The 25674-nt window shown below is 39.2% G+C and overlaps 1 long non-coding RNA gene across 1 annotated transcript; it reads left to right on the forward strand.

Annotated features, from left to right (window-relative positions):
* The first annotated feature begins 13859 nt into the window (after positions 1-13859).
* Positions 13860-25357, forward strand: LOC138241370 (uncharacterized). Its single transcript, XR_011190593.1, has 2 exons — positions 13860-14266; positions 25126-25357. It is a non-coding gene; the product is annotated as an uncharacterized lncRNA (long non-coding RNA).
* Positions 25358-25674: the final 317 nt, after the last annotated feature.

Raw genomic sequence — 25674 nt, forward strand, 5'->3', positions numbered from 1 at the left:
GGCACAGCTGGTCTGAGTGGGTCTTGAGCCCTCCGAGTGAGCTGAATTCTACTTGAGGGTAAGGAGCTGTCAGGATAGGCAAAGCACGGAATTAGTCACTCCTCTGAGAGTTATTAAGAGACGTATTAAACCAATTGAGGAGAGAGGGATTCAGATTGTGTTTAGGAAGGAAAGAGAGTGAGACTTTCACAGATAGGAATTCTTAGCTTCCCACAAGAAGTTCTGAAGAAGAGGATTGTACTGAGATATCTGCATTGAATTCATAGAGTATGTTCTCCCACGTGAGCAATCCTCCAGTTGCTCGCGTTTCCTCCCACAGTCCAAATACATACTGGTAGGTTAATGGGTTTCTGGGAAAATTAGCCCTGGTGTGAGCGTGTGTGTGTCCTGCCATTGACTGGCATCCAGTCCAGGGTGTACCCTGCCTTCTGCCCATTGCTTGCTGGGATAGGCTCCCACTCCCCCTTGACCCTGAATTAGATAATTTGATTAGTAGATGGATGGATGAATGGACTGTAGTAAACAGCATCACACAAACCATGTGGTAGCTCATTTTCCAGGCTCAAGTGTACTGTGAAGGGCTGGTTGGATGAAGTTGGGCTGACAGGAGGCATCAGCACCTGAGGGAAAGAGGAATGGTGTGGCAAAATAAGGGGCCTACCTTCTCCCCATAGACAAGAATGTAGAAGTCTTGACAATGCAGGTTGGGTGCCTTGTGCCAGGTTGAGAGCTGGAGACAGACAGGTGGTCTCACCGAGGGTGAGAGAGATAGAAAAGAACAGTAAACCAGTTGTGTAAGCTGCCATGTCAGGAATAGCAGATTCTGGCCTAACAGGATCAGCTGGGAGAGTCAGAGAAGGGAGAGGATGTGGAAAGCTTAAGGATGGGAGAGAAGAGTGGAGATGTAGTGATTAGTGTACAGTAAGAATGTAAGATGAAAGAGAAAGTTGGGCGCCCCGGATTTTGTAGATATGAATACTCCCATGTGCCCAGAGATGACAGCAGAGAAGTAATGAAGAGTAAGAGAACTGGGCACCGCACTGCATCTGCACCTGGTTAGGTAAGACGTCAGTGAAGAGAGAGGGGGGAAGCTAAATGCCGTGAAGTGAGTCTGGATGAATATGGATACTTCTGTGTCTGCTGAAGAGTGAGTGATGTAAGCCAGAGTACTGTATGTGAGAAAAGTCCAAAATCGATGCAAAGCTGAAATGAATCCACTCAGTCTTCCCCAGAAGGGGAACAGCATTAGACAGCAAGGATCCCAGACGGGGTCTAAATAGCACAGTAAAACTTGCTTGGCACATGACTTGGTAGTTGTTATTAGGGTACGTCAAGCTCGTGAGGGAGCAAGGGCTCATGGTATCACATCCTCTTGATTCTGTTTGTTATATAAAAGTATCATTTCTCCCGAATCCTCATATTGTAGTCTACTTTTGAAAAAGAATAAACATAAACCTAACAAGGAGAGTTACGGCCATTGCTGCAGTATGTGCTATTGCTTACACAAGTATCTCCTTAGCAGATGCCCTTATGCAAGTTATCAGGGCAATGTATAATGTACAGGCAAATAATTGTGTTACTTTTACTACTAAACATACAGTAGAGAGTCAAATTGTGATTGAGAGTCAACAAAATCTAATGTCAGACAGTCAATGGAGAATTTTAGATTTTAGTTTTAGTCAACAATGCGTTTAGACTTATCCTGTGTAATGCAATGCTACAAGGGCATTTTCAGTGTCATTATATTTCCAATGCAACAACCTTTCTGATGCTGACGCCAAAGCAGACCATGACAGCCAATTAATTTCCCATACATAATGAAACATCGGAAATCTGAAACTTTTCAGATCCTGGGAAACTGGAAACACTGTTGCAATCTTGAAAATCTCACAAAAATCTCATGTTTTCCTTTTGTCATTTTCATGGCAGTTTCCTAATTATTCTCTACACTCACGAAAAAGATCACTTTGATTAATGAGCACCAGGCTGATTGCACTCGATAGGCTGGTAAGTCATTGTTGTGTACATTTCATTCAGCTGCAATACCTCTTTTGCCAGCCTGTCCACAATCAAATGGCAGAATGTAACAGGTTAACTAAAGGCTAAGATCTGCAATGACCAGACAGGCACTGAAATACAAGTGTGAAGTTGTTAGTGTTATCTTTGGTATAAATCAAATGGAATAATAGGCTATTCATTCCCTACAGATACCTGACGCTGAGTCAAGTAAGGAAGAATGTGCTGCTGGAAGTGTAAATTAGTTCTCTTTTCTTGAGCAGCCAAGAGAAACACTGAAACGAAGAACTGAAACACAGAACATACAGGAGCAAGAAAAATCATTTTGTACGCTCCCTGGTCTATTACAGCCATTCCACCTCATAAAATATGTAACAGAAATGATGAAGTAAAGATTTAACATCATTTTCTTTAGGAATATTAGGAAACACAAAAAATCAGTAATGTAATACCCTTTATTAACTTGCCGAGAAGCTAAAATTGCACCACCTTTCAAAGTTTTTTTTGATAATCATGTTTCCCAGATGAACTGTAAAAGGAAATCATCAGCAGTATTTTTCCTGATAAGGTCTTAACAGAACTTAAAAGAAAATACATTTGTGTAGAGTTAAATTTTCCAATACCAGTTGAAACTTTGAAAAAAATGAATGTATTAATTTCTCTTTTTCACTACATCATATTTGAACAGGGAATATACTTCTAATTTTTCTTTTGGTTCCTTATAATAGCAGAAGTTGTTTCCGAATCCCAAATTCCCTCTCTTATGTTTTTCAATTATAGACTGAACAAGAATAGAGAAAGGTTTAATCTAAAAAAGACATTTAATTTCATTTTTAAGTGATAAGACATATTGGAATTCCTTATAGCGACAATATGTCATATGGACATATCCTAAGAGACATGTCAGCACAAAGCAACACTAATACTCTATTCTAAATCTGAAAATGAAATGCTATATCTTTCTAATTACCTATTTCTTTTTGATCATTGCCTGTTTTTTATATTAAGGTAATACGAGGCTTTCAGGTTTTAAAAGTGGGTCATGTCCAGGTTAGAATGGTATATCAGAGCCACATGTGGAAACTGTTCTTTTCTGACTCCTTTATCAATTTCTTTCTGGAAGGAACATTATAAATACTGTCTAGAATTATACATGACATAGGCCAACAATTTTGTTTTTCTGTTTTAGTTTTATAATATCATTACGCGTCACAGGGGTATTAAGATATTGTGTGGGTTATTGTATAGCCAGTGAACATTCTGTTCACAGCTTAGTTTTATAAAGATTGTTTTACTTCAGGTCTAGACAAAAGGACCTGCAGGTTCAGACAACTGGTGTATATACTGTATTTGACTGGAGAGACCAATTTTAAATCTGGGGAAAGGGACAATGTTTTCATTGTTGGGGAAATATATATTTTATTCTCCATCAGAGATATTCTCCATCAGGCTAGAGGCAGCTCTCCTTGAAGTATAATTTAGGATAGGAAGAAAGAGTTCCTACTGCTTATCAATGGAGGAGTTTTGTCCTCAGCGGCATCTTTTATTTGAACTGTCACACATTGTAAGGATCTGTCTGTATGCAAACTCATCTCCTCCAGAGTTGTAAAAGTTTAAGTGGAAAAGAGGATTTTGGGCTACTGTAATATTTTACATACAGTATGCTTTTTTCACCACTTCTGTCAATTTGTAGTTAACTGAAAATTCAATTAAGACTTAATGAAGTCATGTTAAAATTTGTGAAGAAGTTCCCAAATGTATATAATTAAATGTATGCATTCATTGGAATCATATTAAACCATACAAAAGGGCTCAGTAAAAATAAATATGCAACACTGCAAAATTAAATCTAATATTGTCCAGTCTTACTGCTTTTTCATCTTCTGTCATTTGATCATTATTCAATATACTGTATCACAGATGAGACCTACACAACCAAACCTTTACTCTGGTAATACAATATTCAAACTTGCTTTAAAGCAAGTGTCACCTGTGTGTCACCTGAAACATGAAAATAGCATTGCTATTTTAATCTATACAGCACATTTAGAATGATTTTTTTCCTATATTGACTGCAGCCAACTGTAACAAAACCTGATATCTTTAATAAGAATAATTACATGTTTGTCCCACACATTGTATAAGAAAACCATTGCCACTGATCCATGACAGTATCTCATTGCACAGTGCAAAACGTGACCAGGGAGATAGTAGACGAAATACTGTTTAAACCATTACCAAGCATTCAGTTTAATTTGAATGAGCTGTTCATGAACACAGATACATTAAAAACAACAGTAGATTTTACGAATTTCCATGCTAAATATATGCTTGTAAGTTATAACTGGAACCTTATAAAACCATCTATCCAAAGCAGTTCCCGCCTGTTAAATACAAATATGATTTTTTTAAACCCTCTGTCACGATATTAGTTCCCCCTCCTTAAGGGTGCTCCAGCCCTCTCACTCAAGACTTTATTCTATGCACCTGCTCCCTATTCCCAGCCCACCTTAAAAGCCAGGCGCTGACGCTCTTCCGGGCTCTGCATCTGATTTCCATATCGTGCGAGTCCGGGACCTGGAAGCGCCTGGTCCCGTTAAGGTTTTAACCTCTGTTCCCGTTCCTGTTCCCTCTCCGCCGGTTCCGACCCAACCTTCGTGGTTTTTTAATTCTTGCTCTGATGGATCTCCTGGTTTTGGACTTTCTCGTGTGGTTTGGATATTCCCAAAGGACTACTCTCTCGGATTGTTCGCCTCGGCCACACCTCCCCCGTGCACCAGCGCACCTTGGACACGCCCCCCCTGTCTTCAGCCCCGTTTTCCTGCATGACGTTTCCCCAGTGTTTCCCCACTCCGTCGGACTGTGTCGTCCGCATAGGGTCCGGAAAGAACTGTTCGTTACACCCTCCACATTTGGCAGATATTCTTATTTGCATATCTTTAATTTCCCAGCCCATGTTACCTGCCCTGAAATCAGTACAGTTCCAGTTTACAGGAAACTCCACTTTGGTTGATCTTGACTCACAATGGCTCTTGTTCCGGGGAGATACAGTAAGCATCGTGACTGAAGTGCATCTCTCCCAACATGCAAGTGCAAATGCAGAATGTGCTTAGTATTGCCAGTGCTACCTACCGTAATGAAACATGGCTACTTAACAAAATACTCAGAAGCTAGATGAATCTCACTATGAATGCCAGAAGAGCAATCTGCCAGAGGACAAACTCCTACTTTTTTGAAAGGATAAAATAGGGACAGGAAACTGTGATAAGATCATTTTAATGGTCATATACAATTTCTTGTATTAGGAATTTTACTTTTTTTTCACATACCCCAACTTACTCTCCATTAGACACACAGACAGGGAGATAATCTTGAGGTCAGAGCACAGGGTCAGCCATTTATACGGCGCCCCTGGAGTAGCTGGGGTTAAGGGCCTTGCTCAGGGGCCCAATGGAGTAGGATTCTTCTGCCAACCACAGGATTCAAACCAGCAACCTTCCAGACACAGGCGCAGCTCCTTAGCCACAGAGCCACTGCACCACCCCAGTACAGGAGACAAGCACGCCCAACATGGGGCTCAAACCCACAAGCCTGAGATTAAGAGTCTTGTGCTCTACCGACTGAGCTAGCTGGGCACCATGGACAATATGATAGGATTGCTTAATTTGCCAAGTACATTACATGTAAAAGTACAAGGAATTTGTTCTCATGTCTTGGTGCAAAAACATACTTAGAAATAATCAATAATACACACTGCATACACTTCACACAAAGAACATGCACAGGTCTGGAATTCTACACATGGCAGCCTGTATTCCTGTGTTCTGGCTCAGAACTGGGAAGTGCACGGGGAAGAAGCTGTTCAGATGCCTGGTGGTAAGGAATAGACAAAGATGGAGAATCAGTGGGAGGCCCAATGAGCAAGCCTGTCTGAAACTCTGTTCTGTGTCTTCAGGGATTGAATCCTAGTCTGTTAACAGATCATTTGCAGACAAAGCACAGCTGAATCCAAAACAGCAAATGCCTCTGCTCCAAAAGTCCAGGTCTCTTCACATGGGAGAGGTCTGCACTGCCCAGATTAGTTACACATGCATGGGGTGAATGTAAGACAAAACAACATAGGGTTGACGCCATTGTTTCAGGCTGGATAAAAACTGGATAAAATTAGATGCACTTCCAATTTACATGTTGTTTACTGAATTATGGAATAATTTGCATCTTAAACCACTTTTGCTTTGAAGGCACTGCATATGTTTATGAGATTCAGTCGATTTCCCCACCTCTCCCAAAAATCAGCTTAGTTTATGGAATGGAAATTCCATGGAATAGGGTTTCCACCCATCCATTCTGATCCTAACCACTTTATCCAATACAGGGTCAGGGGGAGCCCGAGACTGTCCCAGCAAGCAGCAGGTGAAAGGCAGAATGCACCCTGGGCGGGCGTTAGCGCTTAGAAGGGCAGACATTGACACACAGAATCAGGCCTTTATCAAAAGGATGTTGGTATATGAGAAAGAGCCCATAGAAGTAAAAACACACCCGAATCTGCCCGGTAAAATCCCAACACTATACTTATTTCTCATATGGTATAGTTAAAAGAACTAGCAACATGATTTCCAGACTTTTTAAGGGATACAAAGTGTCTGAAAATGATCATGGAGTCCCTTAAATTGTCTATTGTGTTTTCAGATATTTTTTTTTCAGTGCACAGAAGTCTTCTGGCTGTTAGACGTACTCAATCAAAACTTTTTTCCAGCAGACTGTACCGTGAGATATTGTCACTAACAAGCTAGCCAGCTGCTAAAATTGCAGCACATTCTCAAATTTTAGAATTTCGTTATGACTGAGAGTACTGTGAAAGAAACCTTTTAGTTTCTTTTCTGTTGCCATTATAACCAGAAAATGACAGTAATTAGCTGACATTTCATTGCCTTTTTGTTGACATTTGTTATGGGGTGCCTTCATAAGGAGGACTAATCCAACACAGCACTCATATAAAAAACTGCCAAATTAACATTTTTGCAAAATAAGCCAAACATTTTCAATAGTACTATGTATGCATCGAAACAGGCTTACAAATAAACATTTAAGAATTTGAAATTAATCATTAATAATAAGTTGATATGTGTAAAATAAATCAGGTCTTATTTAATAAAAGACATACTATATTGTAAGAAAGATGTTATTGTATAATCATTTTTTAAAAGGCAAAGTAATAAATATAGACACTCCTATAGTTAAATACACTTATTATTTTACAAGTGAGAAGGCAGTGACATTTCTACTGTAACCAGAAAGGGACAAGTAAAATGTCATCATATTGACAAGAGTTGGCAAACTAGCAGAAATCCTTAAATATGGGCATTCTTTTCTAAAGTAAAGGCTATTGATAATAAAGGAATTAAAGGAATTTATAGGCTCTCAGCAGCAATAGATCTGCTATGACCTTGTATCTCCTTTATCTCTTTATAGGAGCTTATTAATTTACAAGCCATTTAATTATGATTTTATGAATGTGTATTCCACACCGCCTTCGACATTGAAAATAGTGGTACTGTGACATTGCTTGAACTTTTGTGATAAATATAATCTGGGAAGACACATATTTCTATAAAACCAGTCGCTCTTTCTTTAATAAACTTTAATTCTGCAAGGCACAATTCAATGAAGGTCTTCCATAAATAAAAACTGAACGAGGAGGGCAAAATGACCTGCTTACATTTGACATCCTTCTTTTATTGTTAGAAGTATAAAATGTCATCTATGATTTGCCTTGTGTAATCTCCAATCCTTATGCTATAACATTGCGTTGGATGAAACCTAAATGAGCACTTTTCATTGACTCTTTCCAATCTCAAGAACAGGTCTAGAGTCTCATTTCAATCTGTCACCAAGGGCACTTTTAAGCTGATCCTGTTCTTTCCCCTGACCGGTGAAGTGGATTAAGTTGAAGTCAGGCTCTGAGGATATGAACTTGAATAAAGACTGAAAAATTAAACTTGCTGCTTTATCAAGATTAGGAAGAGATGGGCTGAAAGTTGAAAACCTGTTCAAACCTGTTCTGAGGCTTTAAAAAACATGCTGCATGCTTTTTGTTTAATCGTAAATGTGCTATCTACTGTAGTGTATGTTGTTTTAGTAATCATAAACATTTGCTTACATTTTCCAATAATTAGTACAACTGCCAATGAGCATCTGAGTCATGTATTTAACTCCAACTTATTGTGGAGTTCTTAGTGAATTAAAACTAACTACTAAAACATTACAATGTCATGGTACAATGTAAAACCATTTAAAACTCTTACAAACTGGCAACGCTTAAAAACAGTGAATTCCACACAAACCCCAAGGATGTTCAAATGCACTCATGTGCTTCTCTTGTTCTGTTAGATGACATAAGAAATGTGTGCCCATTATTTAAAGGTCTTGCAATTTTTGTGTTTACTTTCATTGAAAAGGCGAAAATATGTATTTTTTTATGCATATGTTCCTTTTCATACAGTTGTGCATGACGTGGGGTGTGTAACAAACAGGGTTCTTTCCGGACCCCGTGAGGACGACACAATCCGGGGTTGAGTGAGAAACACAGGGGAAAAAGCCATGCAGGAATCGGGAATGAATACGAGGAGGTGTGTCCAAAGTGCACTGGTGTCCAGGGGGGTGAGTCCGGGGCAAACAATCCAGAGGTAATCCAGACGGGGAATCCAAAAATGGGCAAAGTCCAAAGCCGGGCGGTCCATCCAAGAACAGACAGGTTAAAAACAGGAACCGGGTCGGAACCGGCAGGGGGAACAGAAACAGGAACAGAAACTTAAACACATGATGGAGCCAGACAAATACAGGTCCCGGGCTCGCACGATATGGGAATCACTGCAGAACCCCGAATAAAGTGAGTGCCTGGCTTTTAAGGGGGACAGGAAGGAAGCTGGAACAAGGGGCAGGTGCAAAGTGAAAGAGCCAGAGACTACAATCGTGATAAGGTGTGGTAAGAGCACAGTATACGAACTTACTTATTGCTGTCATTTATTCTCAAAAAATAAATATAGACATTGTAATTTATGGCTTCAATTTCTGCAGTGTAACAGATCAGCTATTACAAATCATGTTAAATCAAAGAGATTGTGAGATGCCCTGGGGTAAAGGTTATAGTAATGTGCATTGGATGTCTGATTTAGAGAACCATGGGACACAACCTTTCCGAAACCACTCTGTCCACCTAGAATTAGCTGAACCAGTTTTTATGTTTTTGTTCATGTGAAATGACAAAGCTTGTGTAAGAAAAACCTGAAAGTTTCTGCTTATGGAAGATAGAGTAGATCGGAAAACCTAAAGTTAGAGTCTGCACTCATTCACAAGCGTAAGCATTCCACATTTAGTGGGGTTTTTTTTGCTGTTTTCTTATGTGATACAAAACACAATAGAATCATCATTTTCAGTGCCACAATGTTCCAATTATGCTTTTATTATGATCATTCCTCTGATTTTTTCCCCTGATGATATAAAATACCTTACCTGTATAATTTCATCATTTAGTTTGGTTTTTCTTTTCTTCCTAATTAATGAGTTGTGAATCAAGCTGAGAGAAAACATTGATCCCTCTGTCAATTCTGCTTCCCGGTGAGATTCTCTCATATTTTGTTTCCATAAAAGTTGTAAAAGAAACAGACGTTAGGCCCTAGAGGTGGCTAATTTGAACATACGTTTCTAACTTTATCTGTGTCTTTTGGGAAAACATTATTCTTCCTACGGGGAGTCAGAAACATCTATCCATCGAAACATGTTGTGTTTGGGAGTGATTCTTGCAGCTTTTGTAGATGTCTAAATTTAGAACATAAGATTTAGGTAAGGTAACCCAGTGTAGTTTGTAAAATACTTTTAGAAATGATTCCCTTAGTTGATGTAGGACTCTGGAAGTTCTAAAGATGCAAACACCATGTGCAAGGCAGGATACACTCTGGACAGACTGCCAGACCTTCGCAGAATATGCACAAGCAACCATTTAAGTTTAGTTTATATATAAGTATATCACATCTGACAATGATTGCAAACAGGACTCCTTGTCTCTCGTGCTCTCCCTTCCAGAATATAGTTTCTCAAAAAACAACCATACTGAGGACATCTAGGGGAATCAGCTATTCCGATCTCTAATGAGGACCAGTATGTAAAGACAGCTGTAGTGTAGGAAAAATAAAATCTCCCCAAGCCTTCTGAAATGCTATTAGATGTTTTCTTTTTACATTCACCAACATTTTGTATGAGGACATCTCCTCAAGCTCAGCTAATACCTCGTGAAAATCATTAGAGTGTAAGTCTTACAAAGAAGCTGTCTTAATGTGTGCATTGCATGTAATTAAAGATTACACAAAAATACAGGCATAGTTTGCATGCCAAACAATCAACTAATTTCTCCATTTGGAAGTTAAAGAAGTATAAGTCTACTGCACTGAATGTGGGTCTATTACAGGCTTTGTTTTGTAACAGAAAAAATCAGCTATACACAAACATAAATTAAAACAAATCGAAATAAAGATACACAAAATAGCACCGATGCACATTTTCTTGGTCAAAGTGTCAAACAACAGAAGTTTAATGGATACTCATGCACACTGCTGTTTCTCCAGTGTCTTCTTTTTTGTTTATATGCACCTTTAAGACCCTTACACCCTCAGCCATATTGTCTTAATACTGGCTTGGTCTTGTCACCTTGCCAGTTTTAAATTATTTGCAGTTCATTTTCAGGCATGCTGTTTTTTTATGAAAAAGAAACGTAACTAAGTTTGAACTGCTGTCACGATCGCAAACCCCTCCTCTTAAGGGCGCTCCAGCCCTTCCTTGTTTGTTGTTCATCTCCCGCACCTGCTCCCTGTTCAAACCCCTTTTCAGTTCCCTCTTAAAAGCCAGACGCTGACGCTAATCTGGGCTCTGCTTTGGTTGCCGCATCATGCGAGCTTTTAGTTTCTGTTTCTTGTTCCCGTTCCCGTGCCCCCTGTCGGTTCCGACCCGGTTCCCGTTTTTAAATCGTCTGTCTTGGATGGATCGCCTGGCTTTGGACTTTTGCCTCCTTTTGGATTCTCCCTTGGACTTTTTCCTGGATCGTTTGCCTCGGCCACACACCCCGCCGACCACCAGCACTCCATGGACACGCCCCCCTGTCTTCATTCCCGTATCCTGCATGACTTTTTCCCCCCTTGTTTTCCCACTCTACCCCGGATTGTGTCGTCTGCATAGGGTCCAGAAAGAACTGTTCGTTACAAGTGCCACAGGAAAAGCATGTACTGTACACTGTAAACTGTCAGGCTATGTTGAAACGTTCCAGTTGTAATGGAATTTCAGAGTAACCCACAAGTTCGGGTTGGCATGACTGTACACGGAGGAATACTGTGCATTCCTGTCTGTAAGGTCATCGACTGAAGGAACATCTCTTCTAACATGAATACTATCTAGAAGTGCTGTTTCAAGGCCAATTCAATGCTTATGAACAAGTAATAGGTTTATTCCATGCTGAAAAGAGAAGAAGGAAAACACAACGTTTCGGCTGTGGAGCCTTCTTCAGGGGTAGGCAAGTAAAAAGTAAGGCTCCACAGCTGAAATGTTGTATTTTCTTGTTTTCTCTTTTCAGCAAGGAATAAATCTATTACTTGTTCCTTTGCAGCCTACGCATGCTGACACAGCTACCCACCTGAACAAATTCAATGCTTATCCTACTCAAATTCTGTGTGAGTTTGGATCCCATTTTTTCCAAATAGACACATATTCAAGACTAACTCACATTTTCTGTTGACAAATTTCATCAGGAGGTGTGATATGTAACTGAGAATTCTCTAAACAGATTGGCCTAGTGATTTGATTGCATCTGAATTCATGCAACTGGTGTCAGACTGAAGTCAGTTTTATTCATAACTTGAGTTAGCCTGATACATGATGTAAATTTCAATAAAAGTTTGCACAGAAATTCAGTGCAGCATTATAATAATAACGTTAGACAAATTTACACATACGTGCACTGCAGTTATATGAAATATGACTGTAATTATATCTATATAAACATGTCATTACCATGTAGTTGTTTGTAAATTCACTGTAATTAATGTAAACTCACCGTCTAGTGCTGCCACCCACTCCACTTCCCAAGTCAGTTAGTAGAGAATAAATGTAATGTTAGTTATGCAGCAGAAACAGTAATTTGAACAGTGATGCAATTTCTAATGATGCTGTATAATAACAATATTAATATTGTCTAAATTCTCAGGTTTTATGCTTAAAATGTTAGTTGTACACTTTATGTGTTAATAAGACACAAGGCTGGCTTTGCTGGATCCCAGCAGGACTCATCTATCAATTTTCCATTTCAGGATTACAGGGGAGCTGGAGCCTATCCTGGTAATCAATGGGCAAGAGGCAGGGTACGTCCTGGGTGGGACGGCAGTCCATTGCAGGGCAGACACAGACACACACAGACACACCGGAGGCCAGTTAACTTACCGGTACGTCTTTGGACTGCTAGAGGAACCTGGAGCATGTGATGTAAACCTATACAAACATGGGGAGAATGCACAAACTCCATGCAAACAGCACCCCAGGAATTGAATCCAAGGTCTTAGCACTGTGAAAGAGCAAAGCTAAGCACTGAGCCACAGTGAAGCCCCTCCTAGCTGCCAGATGCCATTTATTTATTAGAATCATTAGCTATTGTTCTCCATATATACTATATGTACAGCAACGGGGCTCAGTCATGCTGACTCTGTTACAGAACTGACATCTCTCCCCTTGAAACCTGTCTAGGCAGAAGACTGGTCTACCGAGTGGTGTTCCGTCCTCTGTGAGCCTGCGAATTGACCTTGAGTGACCTCTGACAGGGGTACAGCAGAATTTCGCCCATGGTGTATACTGTACATCGGTTTCTGTGCAACCGTTCCTGACCTCATACAAGCTCATAGGAAAGAAGTATAGACATTCCTTAAGCTGTTATTCTCTTTTCATACTGGTCACAAACGAAGCAAGCAGATGCAATCGTCTGTCCTTCGGACATTCACGGAACTGGCCCTTCAGATTCCCAGCCCTGACCCGTATTTGAACTCTGCGTTACAAGAGCTACATGGAATGCTGTTATTAACCTTGTCATAATTCTAATATTGAGCATATCGTTGTAATAATAATCATGACCATTGAATTATTGACAAATAAATAGCATATGTTTTCATCAAAGGAAAAGCTTGTGGCTGTAACAAAAGATTAAAAAAGCCTGGCTCTCATTAAATCTCCTTTTAATTTCCTCATGTCCTAGATATGCCTCATTTTCGCACAGTCTTCATTCAGTCTCTTTTTTCTTACATTCCCCAAGCCACATGTGTGTGCTGGGAAGGGAAATAGGATCACAGCATGTGTTTCTACCCAGAATTTGCCTTTGAATTTACATGATAACAATGTCACAACACTGTACACATCAGCCAAGCAAGTATTGGCTGACTATTAACATCCGATCCAAATTCCTTAAGGACAATCTAACTTTTCTTTGTTAGACTGCTTAAAAATATGAATTTGTTGTGTTTAATATATAATCAACTGCTTTTCTTACAATCATAGGTTCATAAACCACTCACATTCTAGCATTATTTAATGTGTGGAATTACGCTGGGTGGTTTCAGTGTGGAGGCGGAGCCCTGGATGAAGGGCGAAGCTTTGTTTAGAAACCGCAGCTGTTCAGACTAATTAAGGACGAGGTGTAACTGCGGGGGCCCTTTAAGACACACTGAGCTCCTCCCCGGAGGGACAAGCAGGCTCCCCGCAAGGGGAGAACCTTCCAGCAACCGTCCCGGAGGGGGTTGTGGTGAAAGAGCGTTGAGGACTCGTTTTTCGCTTCTTCTTATTTCCTTTCTCTTTTCTCCTGTCCCACTGTGAGGATTCACCTGGGCAGGTTGAGTTTTCTTTTGTTTCTGGCCTCGCTCTCCTTTTCTTCCAGTCTGGACCCCGTTAAATAGGGACAGTCCAGATTGGGTACCGCTGTTCCAAGCGGTTTCTTTTTTCCCCCAGACTGGACCCCGTTAGATATGGATAGTCCACTCTGAACGCCGCTGTGCAAAGCAGTGGGCTGTTTCTTTTTCCTTTTATTTTTCGGTTTTCACTATACCTCATACTGGTGCCTCCACCTCCTCGGACGGGGTGTCGAATTTGAACAGGGCTCGCCGCGGCTGTCCCCACTCCCGCACAGTTACAGCTGAAAGTATATGTCAAGCTCCACAGGCAGGTCAAGGTTTGAGCTGATCCTGGAGCTCACTTCAAGGCCTTACATGGCGCGGCTCCTCGGTATGGATCTGATGTGTTCCTTGTTTACGCTTCTCCACGTGACCTTAACTCGGCTCCTCTGGATTTTGCTGCAGTACAGTATGTGTTCCCACCATCCATCGGTACGACAAGTCACACAAAGTCGCGTGGAGATGTCTCTAAATAATAAGGATACCTTCAAATGTTTGACGATACGCATATGATGATTCTGAAGATATAATTAAAGATGATCTTCATCTAAGATTCATTAAAGATTGACTGAATACAAAAAGTACTCTGGAGATGTCTCTAGATGATAATATGATTCATCATACATCTACAGCCTACCCCAAATAATTTTAGGGGCTGACCACGTCTATAGACTTACAAACTTACTCGATAGATCAGAATAGTTTTTTTTTTGGTGATTTTTTTACCTTTAGGATATATTAGATTTATATCATTTTTATTTTTTAATTAGAGTGTAGTATGGGCTATAAAAAAGTGCTATACAAAATAGTTGTTTTTTGTTATTATATATACCTTTACTACACTTTATTGCTTTCATCTGTAAAGTCAATTTTTTCTCCTATGACAAAACAAATTCAGTTATGGAAAGATTAGAAATAATAAATCATTCAGTAAAATTAACGATGGAGAATGTACATCATCATCATTATTATTCATCATTCATCCTTTCTTTCATTCAAAATGAATTTGTCATTGTCATCATCCTTTTAGAAGAGCCCTAATTTGTCTTTACTGTAGCTGGAGTTCAGGTATCAAGATTCAATAAAGCTACATAATGTACATAATTTTAAAACACCAACGAAAAGAGAAATGTTAAGAGAGACATGAGACATGTTAAGAGAAATGTCTGAAATATATACATCTCTCCTTTAAACTGAAGCACTACAAGAGAATAAAGGGGAATAGAATTAATCTAAATTTCATTTTCAAAAGGTTGGATGCTATAAAAGTAACTTTTTTTCTTCCTAAATGCACCGAATTTCTGAAATAAATTATTATTTTGTCTTCCCCTCATTAGCTTGTGAAATAACAAAGAAACAGCATCACAAAACTGAAGCATCGACAGTATCATATTATTAGAATTATTTTGCTGTTCAACTTAGAACAGACAAGAAAACTGGGTCTTAACATAAAGCTCTAGTCAGACCAGCTCTTTCTTGCAAGAAGTAAAATAATTTCTGGGAGTGTTGTCAAGTCAGTTTTGTATTTCAGTGGTAACAGTATCAGTTAGTATCTGACTGAAGATATTCTGACATTTATCCCCAGTGAAACGTAATTTGCAGTCAATATAAGAATCGTATATTTGGGTTTAGATAATGGATATATTTATTTTTATATTTATTTTTCTTGTATCCATCTTTTTAAATTTCATTTGCCTCACCCCCTGTCAAGTAGTCTCCAATAACTCATCAGTTTTTCCCTTTCTGTAGATTAGTCAGATCTATAGCAATCATGAGTGGAAAGACTCCTGACGTGACCTGAAAGCTTTGCTCTCTCTCAGAGACTATGTACTTATAGTGTTTTCTACCTTAGATGTTTGACTTTATTCCAGGGGTTCTTTAGCAGACATTTTATAGTGAGTATACCCAGTGGTTGTAAGTGGGGATGCTGTATCATTTGGTTCTTGTTTCAATCTGTTTTTGTAAAATCCATCCATCCATTATGAGAATATTGCTTATTCCTAATGAGGGCTGAATCTATCCCAGAATCACATGGTTCACTATACAGTGCCCTGGATGGTACGCAGGGCCCATCCACACATTGTAAGACACTTGTTTGTCTTTGAAAAGGTGGGAGGAAACAGGGCAGCTTAATGTTTCCCACAAGTACACAAGGAAAAGGTGTCTCAGGCTGGAAACAAACCGGGACCTCAATGCCACTGTGCCATCTATTTTTGGAAAATTTAAAATTTAGAAAAGACCAATTTAAACCTTGGTTAGACTATCGTTTACGTATGCATTGCAGGCTGCTGTATAGATCCCTCCTTGTTTTGAATCTTAAGATGCATTAGTACATCATGCTTATAGTGAGGAGCACACATAGATCATGTTGGGATCAGGGGACCTGATTTTCTCATGACGTTCAAGATAGAACAAAACTAAAAAGGACACTTTAGGTGAATTCATTTTCCATGCATGGGTCTCAGATGCAATCCTTCATCTCAGTAAGTCTCTCCATTTTCAAGCAGCAGATAATTTTATGTAGCACGTGCCAACGTGAACAAAGGATAACTTCATGCATGCAGCACGTACTGTCAAAGGAACAAGGCGAAATATATCACTAAAGCCAATGTGAACAAACACAAAACGTGAAGTGTGTTTAAATATAAGCAGAGAACAAAACTGACATTATAATATTTCTAATATCACGTGTGTTTCGAGTGAGTGAGCTTGTGCACCTTCAGTTAATGGTTATGAGCTGTGCTCTCATGGCACTGCCAGTCTTCACTGAATTAAGGAAGTCATCTTCCAGAGAATTATAGATGAGCACACGAACAGTACTGCTACAATTTATATCCTCACACGCAAGTTAGGCATGGTACTTAAGCAAGAATAGAAGTTCTTATTTTATTTTACTCACTTTGGGAGATACTTCTGCAGTTTCATTTCTGCAGATATTTTGCCTGCAGCACCTTTCACACAAAGGGGTCTCAGATCTTTTAGCTTTTGTCTCAGTATAAACTGAGTGTGGCAGAGCCTCTTGAGTTCATCAGCCTTGGATACATTCAAGGTGCTCTAGCCCAACCCCGAACAAAAAACTGTTAATTTTATTGTTCATGGGCATTCTAATTCATTCTAATTAATTCAAAGAGAGAAAATGAATAATTCAATATATTAATGTGAGTCCCAGGCCTTTGTTGCTAAAATGGATGGCTGTTTAATTAACATAATTTAAAGACAAACATCAACTTTGTTTAAAACTTAAAAAAGGAGATTCACGGCACTTCCGAAAAAGCTGGTCAATTAAGCGATGGAAAGAATTTAAAAAGATTTGGAAAAGATAAAGATCATCTAAAAAAAATGGAAACAATCAGGTAATTGTTGTATATGTCTGTCTTATGTTTGATACATAAAACCAGCTACAGTATGTAATTACCTTTCAAAAAATAAATGAAACTGTGATGTTTAGAACCCTACAGTGTGCAGGTTTAAAGAACTAAGGTGATTTGTGAAATCACAATGACATTGTTCTGCAAGGTGATGTGCCTCCCTACTTTAAATAGTAACAAGCAAAGATTAACATGGCTAGTTTAAATAAACTCTTCTGTAACTGTAAAAGAGTACTTTCATTTATGTGCTACTGATTTACTTCATGTGCAAGACATACAGTACTCTATTTGAAATGCACACTATTGTAATCTAAATAACTGCTTTTTTTTCTTTAAACGTACCTTTACATTTGCCAAAATGCACCTGTGCCTCTCCTAAGATTAAAGAATATTCCTTTCTCGGGCAAATGAAATGCAAGCTTAAAATTTTTCATGGTGTATCTCTCTGATTAAAGTAGAAAGTGTTTAATTGATTTTATTGTTATTAATGTATAAGTTTTGCAGTATTGCAGGTGGGTGATCCCTGAGATGGATTAGTGACCTATCCAGGGGAGAGCCACAGTCACAGCTCTTCCACATCACACAGAAACCAGGATGAGCTCTGGCCCAGTGAGCCACTTGGGCTCTCGTGTGGACTTGGTCAGCTTCTACAGTATGATGTACAAGAAATCTTATCAGTACCTGCTACTGTCAGGTGCTTGTACTGTATCTAAATAATATATAAACTAAAAGTGCTAAGTTTCTGTGATCCTTCCTGCTGGGTCAGGATTGACATTAATCAAGTAATAATGCAATGCCCAATACTGTTGTTTTAATATTTGCTGTCAATAAAGGAAAAGACTGGAGTGGGGACAAGGGAATGAGGAAAGCAGGCTTTTAGATGCACAAGCTAATGAGTCTATAATAATAATGAATTCACAGAATCTGCTTAGCTCACAAGAAATTATTAGAATGGAACTATTTTTTCCCCTGTATTTCTGGTGTCGTAGTGATTAGTTAATCCTCACAGTGCTGGAGCCCGTAGCTCAATCTACAGTACGTGCAGTTTGCATGTTTTTCTTGTGTTTACTCTGGGTTTCTTCTGAGTGCTCCGGTTTCCTGGCAGGCTAATTGGCTTCTGGGAAAAGTGACCTTGGTGTGAGTGTGTGCATGTTTGTGTGTCTGCCCTGCGATGGACTGGTGTCCTGTCCAGTGTGTATCTCGCCTTGTGCCTGTTACTTGCTGGGACAGTCTCTGGCTCCCCCATGACCCTGAACTGGACTAAGTGGTTAGAGAATGGATGAATGGATATCTACAGTATATTCGGTTAAACATACAGTATGAATGTAAATGCCCCTGTAGTGAGTGTGTGTGTGTGCCCTGCAACGGACTGGTGCCCTGTCCAGGGTGTATTCTGCCTTGGGCACATTGCTTGCTGGGATAGGCCTCAAGATGCGAATAGAAGGTACCACATCCTGGGTGGATTCCAATGCATGTCTTTGGAGGGTGGGAGGAAGGACTCAGGTTCCACACACAAGATGCCCGAGTCTGGAATCCAGAACTCAAGAGCCGTGAGGCAGCAGTGCCAACTGTCATGCCTCAGTGCTGCCTTATTGTATGTTATAATATCGCATAATTATACACAGCAACAGGAAATGGAAGTAAGGCCGGCAATGAAAGAATATATTTCCATATACAGCTGAAACATCTTTTTAAACTTTGATTTGTGTTTTTTGTTTTTGTTGATCTAATCTTTAAAACCATTTTTGTACAGTTTCTGGTTTTAATTTAAGACTGCAACAAGAAAACAATAGGCAGAGAGAGCTTTTCTTATTTTGTTATAGATTTTCAACAACTATTTCACACATGTTTCTCTCTTACAGCAGCCAATGGCACTTGGTGTCACTGAAAGCAAATCCATTAATTCCAAGTAGATGCTAGGCAACAAAGAATAATCTTTTCACATGATGGTTTCTTGACGTTCAGTCTGTATTCCACTGGAACAACGATAGCAGACATCAAAAGATACAGTAGTAGTGTAAAGGTGAATACCTCAAAGCAGAAAAGGATTAGCTCCTGCAAAGATGATTTTCAAAACAAAAAGTGTATAATTGCATTGAAAGGTGTTAAATGTATCACTCAAACCATCAATATCTTTGAAAACAGAAAAAAAGACATGAACATTTACCGGATTACTGAACACCCATTAACATGCCAAATAAAAGCAAATGTGATCTGGTCATACATTTTACAACGCCATTGTACAATCTGACATCTACAGTGTACTGTATTATACAAAAAGACAGAGAAGTGTAGTGCTTTTAATGTGCAGTTCTTTTTTCTACTGGAAAAACGAAGGCAAAAATATTTTCTTTCTTGCATTGCCTTCCAAGCTATAAAATTAGATCACTGCACTGTTTATCTTGCCTGGAAATAAGATGTCACATTAGGTTGTTTGTGTCGGCGAGATCTGTGAATGGGTAAACAAGCATTCAGAGTGGTACAGGAAGGTTCAGATAGCTGTGATCCATGGCCTATGTTTCGTATTTTAAAATGACAGGTTTTTAATTAACGTTCAAAGTTGTGGATTTGGTACTGAGAATTTGTTAGCATTTTGCATTGCAGTCTAACTCTTCTGACTGCTGAGTTTTGTTTTTATTTTATGGCTTATTGTTTTTATCAGTCTTCCCTAGAGAATCTGACACAGTCAGCTATCACAGTATGATTAGTACTTTTTTTGTTTTCGTTTTGTCTGGGAAAAGAAAGGGAGCATTGACTTTTAGGTATTCAAATCAAGCTGGTCAAGAAGGATTTCCAGAGGAAGTGGTCTTCCTAATAGCACTGACGACATGAATTGATGTGGCTAGAATGGAGTAGTTACTGTACTTCTTGATGCCTTATCTGTTATTTTTCAGTTTCTTTTGCTCTTTGTCTGCTAATTGGGCAACTCACATTACTTCTAATTAATAAATGCCTAAAAATGACCCATGACCAAGGCTTTGGGTATTATTAATCATTTAATTAGCGCATACCACAATTCACCAAGACAGTTGTAATTCTGCTACAGATTCTCTGAAGAGAAAGCATCACAGCCTTTCGGGAGATGTTTCAAATCCATTTAATTAGAAGACACTGTTTACATTGTTTATCATAACAGTGTAAATAAAAACTATTTAATCATTCTGTTTTACATATTACATAACTGGACAGAACAAAAATGTTATAGCAGACACAGAACACCCATAAGAATCTGAGATCTAGGGAACTATGAGAACTGTTTATTTTACTAACAGAAAAGAGAGAAAATATGGTCATAACTGAAATGAAAAAATAATCTTCCCTGAATGCATCTGAAAATCAAAATAAAGAGTGCTTTTATTAAAACAATATATACAGGGGTATACATAGCAAATGTTGTATTTATTAACATGATTATTGAGTGAACTCTTCCTTGCAAACTAGATTATTTTTTATGGGATTTGACTTCCTATGTCAAAATCCTAGAACCGAAATCCTAGAATTCTGTCACAAAATTGCTCTGCTGGAATACAGCAAGTTTTGCAGACATCATGTGGTATCAACCAGACTAATTCATTTACGAAGGAAAAGTAGAAAAGCAATTAACACCCCTCATGTTTAAAGAACTGTATAAATATGAGGAGTCTTTTAAAAGGAGTCTTATTGTCTAAACAATAAGGAGGAATAGAGAAGAATTTAAATTCTGAAGGCGAACTGACTTGTATGCATTCTGAGCTGGGTCTAACCAAGGTTACGAGACTAAATAACCATGCAACACAGCAAAGAAGGTGACACAAGCAATTTTCTGCTGTTTAGAACACTTACTGTAATGCAACGTCCATCAGCAGTGCCATCAGACTGTGTATAAGCAAGGGATGATTTTTGTGTGATCTGCTCGTAATGATTGCTGGTGTTTTCTCAAAACATATTTTTACTGAATATGGTCAAATGCTTTGTGAGCTGTAAAAAAAGCTGTTTTGATGACATGTAACAGAATTCTGAGTGAGTACAATTCAAAAGAATGCTTTCTATGAACATTGCTAAAAGAGGAACTGGGTAGTATACTTTAAAACCTCAAATATTTACAGTGCTCTTCTCTTGATATTAACAACCACTACTGCTTGTTTGTACTACCACTCGGTTTCTAATGATGAAGATGTATAGCAATGATAATGCAGAACAATCCAGTCATTCAAGTGCTACTCTGCTGTTCCCCCAAATTTCCCATCTGGACCTCCCTACAGACACCAGATCCACATACAGTATGATAATATGGGCACCGTTTCATAACCAGGGAAAAAACTGGCCTGGGAACAGTCTAAATTATTTTTAATTCAAAGATGTGGAGTTATTGAGAAGTACAGGAGATTGAATCTTAAATTTTGCCTACAGTACATAAACTTGGTAAGGGGGAGGATTGGGCTTATTATGCTAGCACACAAACAGTAGGTTTTGTGAAGGTACTATACAGTACTGTATATATACTGTACATGTTCTCCAATGTTATGCAATATTCATAAAAGGAGCCCTTGCACTTAAAACATTTGTTTTCAACATGATAATGATCCTAAAGGCGCTGCCAGTTTAAAATTGTTGCTGTGATAGAGAAAGTTGTCTCACTGGTCTATCCTGTCGGGTGACCTCATTTAGACTGCTGGTACAGTACATGGAAACACAAAGCCACCTCACTCATATCTTTTTGAACAGTGGTTTCTAAAAGCCTCTAGAATGGATTTATGGTAATTCTGTACCTCATTTCAGTCAGATCACATAGCAGCCTATTTCGATGGCTTGTGGAATATGCATTTTTCATCCTACAATACCAGAAATCATTGCAGACAGTTTAACAGCATATTTACGTGTAGGCATTGATAACTTTCTCTCATTTTTCTATTCCCTTTTGACTTAAAGTAAAATTCCTTAAATAAAAAAATCTAAATGACGTATTTTACTGTATATTAGGAATGCCTATTTTTTTGGAAACGTCAGGCAAGTAGAGTCAAATGTCTGACCTCAGTCTATGTGGACGTCTTCGTTTCCTCCAGCAGCACATATTTTCTGTTGCCCAAGGCCTGGAATTGAAGGTTTCACTTTAGGTTTCTAATTCCTAATTAGGTTCTGTAATTGGCAGTTTCCAAAGAATCAATCAAGAGAAAATAATAGAGACAAATTATTGTGAAACAACCACAAGCAATGCAAATGTACTCATACCTATGAATATACCCTTCCTATTAGAATTATGTCTCCTGTTTCTCAATTTCAGTTACACTCTGTAAGAGAAACCTGTGCTTACATTTAATATATTTTAATAAAAATCTAATAGTGACAACCAGCAATTTTCTTATTGTTTCACTTGCCTTTAGTGATTTTTCTTTGCTACTTGGTCTAAATGTGTTTTTTTTTTTGTTTTACTGACAGATAGATGTTTTTTTTTAAAGAGATAATTTCATCCCACACAATCATAGCAAAAAGGAAATCTAATTCCAAAAGGAATACAAACAAATTGAAAAGTATTGAGAAGTACAATTGGCCTATATTTCTTTGAATGAAAGGCCTATTTGATAATATTCCATTCCATTAGAATGCTGTATTCGGCAAATAGATTGAAATTGAAAAAAAATGGAAAAATATTTTAATACTGTTCAAGTATGATATTCATGATAAACGCTCATTTTATACTGTAGTTTTGCTAGCAGAAATAAATCTTTTCTAAAGTCACAGTTTTCACTGAAAGATAACTCACGCTTGATATGGGATCATACACACACTGTATAGATGATATGTTTTAGTGAGAGATGAAAGTGACAGAAGAAATTTTTCGGGAATGATATGTGCTGGGAGAAGTTGATTCAGAAAGGCCTCTTTTGTGTCTTTTGTTTATTCAATCTGTATGCAATCTCTAAATCATGTTGAAAACTCCAGAGCCCGCCTGAATAGCTCCACAGGTAATGGCATTTATAAGTCCACAAAGAGGAGAGTGGGAGTAGTTGGCCAGGGTTTTCTCGGCTCTCAGCGACACAGCACCTCCTGAGTCGGGGTTAGGGTGCTGCAGGTGAGGGACGCTGTACTTCCAACAGAGGGCTGTGTTATCTGTGCTGTGTTGAAGATAAATGGCTTAAAGGTACAGGTGGGTCAGAGGAGAAAGCCTGCTGAAGCAGGGAGCTCAGGTAAAGGTTTACTCCATGCTGGAAGTGTCACACCCTCTGCAGCCAGAGGGCGCTCCTTCTCTGTCCTGTCCCTAGTCTGCTGTCCTTCCTGTCCCTCTCTTTCCCTTGGGCTATATATTTCCGGGTCTTGCACTCTGTCCTCACTCAGCACTGACGTTCGGATGTCCTGAGACCCGCCTAGCACCACGGCGCCCCCACGTCCGCTCCCTGAGGGCATAGGTTTCTATACGGCATTCCCTGAACTCTTTGCACTAATGAGCCCGGGCCTTTTTCCCGTCTCGCCACTACGCATATGGGTCTTTTTCCACTCTCCTGCTCCCCACGGTTAGTCCCCCTGGACGTCCGTGACAGGAAGGAAAAGCATTTCCTTCGCACTCCATTGCTGTCCCTTGTGAACATACGAAGGATTCGTACGTATGTGATTCAAAATCAGGCTCAACAAAAAGTTATGAGCTACTCTCAACTGTTTGGAAGCAAAAATGACAAATTCCTGAGAAGTTAACTACACACACATACAGTACCTTCTTCTTCTAGTACCTTGAGCATGGTACTTTACCGCAGTGTCTCCAGTCCACTCAGCTGTATAAGTGCGGAGCAGTGTTGCTGGGTGTTTGGATGGGATTGATGTCCCATCCAGATGGGGAGCCATGTGCTCTCTAGTCCTCTAAACACTACAGAAACCAGGATGAGCTCTGGCCCAATGAGCCCCTTATACAGTATGTGGCTCTGAATTGTATTTTACTTTTTATTTTACATTACACATAAAGTATATAGTAGTTGCATAGTATATACTGTATATATGTATTATATTATAAATTAATATTGTAAAATCTTTGCACAGTGGGAGGTTGTGGGCTTGAGTCACCACTTTAAACAGTGCTGTGGTTTTCTATCCCAGTGGCTCCAGACCACCCAGCTGTAAAAGATGGTCCCAGCATTCCTGGGGGATTTATCTCTGTCCCCAGACCCCTTAACGCTACAGAAAGCAGGATGAGTTTGTGCCCAGTGAGGCACTATGGCTCTGGTATAGACTTTTACCTTTTTTTTTTTTTAAGTGAAAGTTTCCAGTCAATACAAAGCTATGTAGATCTCTGCCAGCACCTGACGGGATGGGAAATAAAGAGTTAAAGCCTCTTGCAGTTATGTGTGGATCATTATTAAAATGAATCATTTTAGAGATTCACGTGGTAATGAGATGGGGTGAAAAAACAACCCTTTCAGGGACACAGCTCTTTCACGTTTCCTTGATTTGTGTCATGTCCTTCTAATTCAATAAATGCTTCAAGTAGAAATGTGCTAATTAACTCAGCAGAATAGACACCAGAATAATCACCAGTTCTGCAAATAGCTTTTTGCTAGTTGCCTTAATATCACGGCTTCCACCCAGCTGTCTTTCCTTTTTTCACAAGAAGGCATTTGTATTATTTTAGTTCTGTCCAGGTTTATTTCTGTTTCTTCAAGTTTTTTATCCTCTGTACCATTTCATGGAGGGGCGCAGTGGCACAGCAGTCAGGACCCCCGACTCTCATGGCTCTCAGCTCCGCTGTCCTGTTCCAGGGCTGGGGACTCTGGTCTGCTCAGCCACTGTCTGTGTTTTTTCTGCAGGTGCTGTGGTTTCCAGCCACACTCAAGAAACAGGCTGGCTAGGTTTGAATGGCTATTCCAAATGGCCCCTTTCTCTGTGGGCTGGTGAAGGATAGCACCCCACTTCTGTCGTCCCCTGTGCCCTGAGCTTCTGGAATAGTCTCTGACGCTGGACTCACCGATGTAATAAGCACTGTCAAGTTGATGTATGGATGATTTCTTTATTTTTCTGGAATAAACTCGAATGAAGGATTTTTTTTTTCCCTCCATATTTTTCACAGAATTATTTGATTCCCCCCTGTTGATCAGAGCTATAGCCCTTCAAGGTGTCAGAGAAAATGTCCTCAAAGTATGGTATTAACTCCCCTCTTGACACTGCAAGGACGGGAATAGTTGACTTGTACTTATTGGTTGTTGGAAGCCTGTCTGTAATTTTCTGTTATGAGAAACACTTCAGGAAAACAGGACCCTTTACTTACCTCCACAGCAATTTAATGAATTAAATAAAAAAGCTGCTGAGGGGTAATGAGAAAGTCTGGAACTATTATCTATTTTTCCACATTACCACCT

Source organism: Lepisosteus oculatus, chromosome 1 (assembly GCF_040954835.1).
Source record: "Lepisosteus oculatus isolate fLepOcu1 chromosome 1, fLepOcu1.hap2, whole genome shotgun sequence".
Lineage (NCBI taxonomy): Eukaryota > Metazoa > Chordata > Actinopteri > Semionotiformes > Lepisosteidae > Lepisosteus > Lepisosteus oculatus.